We start from the raw sequence: 2,901 nt of genomic DNA, 5'->3' as shown, positions 1-2,901 counted from the left end.
AATGCATATAATAAAGAGATACAAACTGGCTAATTTTGTGATTAAAGTGCCCTTCTGAGTTCAGAGGGGAAAAAAGAAATGTTTTATGATCAAAATCTCAGTTGAAAAAGGTCCAGACCTATAACTCGTCACTCCCAGCACTTGTTTCTCCCAGTGGCTGCTGGTGATGGTTTGTTAAGAGACTGGTTGTCTTGTCCATTCCAAACTCTCTAACTATCCCTTCCTCCCGTCCTTTCCGCTGGCAAACCTAAGTTTGTGGGATGCACGTGTACACACCGAGTGAGTGAGTGAGTAAAAGTCGCTCAGTTGTCCGACTCTTTGCTACCTCATGGACTACACAGTCCATGGAATTTTCTAGGCCAGAATACTGGAATGGGTAGCCTTTCCCTTCTCCAGGGGATCTCCCCAACCCAGGAATCGAATGGGGTCTCCTGCATTGCAGGCGGATTCTTTACCAACTGAGCTATCAGGGAAGCCCCACATACACACTACTGTATTTAAAATGAATAACCAACAAGGACCTACTGTATAGCACCTGAAATTCTGCTCAATTCTGTGACAGCCTAGATAGGTGGGGAGTTTGGGGGAGAATGGATTCATGTCTGTGTATGGATGAGTTCTTTTGCTGTCCACCTGAAACTATCACAACATTGTTAATTGGCTATCACCCAATACAAAATTAAACGCTTTTTAAAAAAGAGATTAATCGTCTCACACATGTTGTTCTCAAAGACAGAAATATAACCCTATTTGCCTTTATCTAAACCTACATTTTTGGTCCATGCTCTTTCTTGATACTTCAAAGGCCCTGATGAGGCTTTACAGAGAGATATGCAGAGGACAAATACAGAGATGGGCCCTAGGTTGCCAAACCAAATATTAAGCTTCATACCTTCTTTCTCTTTAAGCTCTTTTATCATCAAGCAAAACTTAGTTCATTATTTATCTATGGCTCATTGAAAGTCAAGGTGAGTGCTTCTCTTGATTAGGCCCTAATTAATTTTGGCTGGAAATCCAGAGTGGAACAGAGTGGTCTTGATGCTTTTTATGAAGGCTTTCATTGGAAAGATTTGAGTTTACCAATGAAACACTATTAACTGCTTCCAGTTTGCATACATATGAAAAGTTTCCTTGTAATTATACAGGTTCCAGTGAAAAGAGAGTTCCTTATTGCTTTTGAGAAGTGATTCTCTTACATCTACCAGGCATTTAAAAAGGGAAAGAATTTTGCCTGACTTCTAAGGCAGTGCTTTGAATTCAAGCACTGTCACCCCGATGTCAACTAAAAACATTAAGAGCAATGCCTCCACCATCTCTGGCATTAACCAAATGTTGAAGGGCACTGCTTCTTCTTGTAGCACATCAAAAAATAGCAATAGCTTGACTTTTAGCTTTGAGTTTACAATTTACCTATTGAGTTATGCAAATGTGCAGGTCCTTACTTTATTTTTTTTCTCTTTCTAGCCCCCACTAAACAATGTACTGCCCCTTAACCTGTTATGTCTATATATGGCCCTGGGAGAAAAATAAGAGAGAAAAGGGAAGAGGTACTTTTGTTCTGCCTCAATGTTTAAGGGCATAAGCAGAATCAAAGGCACCAGGAATCCCAAAAAGTTTCTTTGCTTCTGTCTCAACTGTGCATGTGTGCATGCTATGTCACTTCAGTTGTGTCTGACTCTTTGCAAACCTACGGACTGTAGCCCACCAGGCTCCTCTGTCCTTGGGACTGACTCTCCAGGCAAGAATGCTGGAGTGGGTGACCATGCCCTTCTCCAGGGCATCTTCCCAACCCAGGGATCGAACCCACATCTCCTGTGTCTCCTGCATTGACAGGCAGGTTCTTTACCACTAGTGCCCCCTGGGAAGCTTCCTATCTCGACTGCCACCTTCTCAAATGGATGATGATAAATTTAATCTACAAATATGTATTGGGACCTTCTGTGTGCCAGACTGTGGTAAAAGCACCGAATGCAAGGCCGCTGCCCTTCTCACCTCAAATTTGGGGTAAGAAAATTTAACAGAACAAGTGAGGAACATGTGCCAGGTTATACATCAATAAGCCTCAAATCACCAATAATTATATTGGTTTGCAAAAGCATATGAACTTCTCTCCAGTGGAATACAAAAACCAAGAGGAGCTAGACTATATTATCCATAATAACAGCAAACATTGGAGCATCCTCTGATTTGTCTGTAATGCTGGTGATGGAAAATATTTTGACACATGTTCAGTGTTTTACTAAACTAAAAGGAAAACTATGTTGAGAGAGTTTCTCAAGAAACCCAGCTGTAGTAAATAGACACACCATTTAAGTTTCAGAGGGTGCAGCCAAAATAATGCTGAGTTTCCTCACCAGTTTATTGCCTAGGGCACACAGCAAAATTCTGCTTCCCATGCAGTTAGGTTGTGGTTGGGTAAACTCTGGTTAATGAAATGTGGGCAGAAGTTACATGAGCCGCTTCCAGGATGGGCCCTAAGATCACCTCATCTCAATTATTTCTTTCCTTTCCTTGGTAACCTTGGGGCCACAAGTTTCAGATGGAATAGCTACAAGATGAAGAAGGGCAGTATTAAACTGTAACATGAATGCAAAAACAGCTTTTAGTATGCTAAACCACTAAGATTTCTGGGCTTATCTATGTGGCAGCTGGTACAATTACTATAAATATTACAGAGTAGGGAGAAACAAGTAGGGTGATCAAGAAAATTTTTTTTCTCTCTCTGATTGGGACAAGCAAAGATTAGATTTGTAGAATGCCCAGGGACTATGGAACTGTTTTTTCTAATGCTGCTTAGTGAATAACAAAAATCAAAGTTGAGCAAATTATATAGTAAATTAGGACAGAATAGGGCAAAGGTACATTTCCCAGGGATCATTGGGGAGCAGAAAGACAATGGCT

Source organism: Bubalus bubalis, chromosome 5, assembly GCF_019923935.1.
Source record: "Bubalus bubalis isolate 160015118507 breed Murrah chromosome 5, NDDB_SH_1, whole genome shotgun sequence".
NCBI classification, from domain to species: Eukaryota; Metazoa; Chordata; class Mammalia; order Artiodactyla; family Bovidae; genus Bubalus; species Bubalus bubalis.
Note: the sequence above shows the minus strand (reverse complement) of the source record.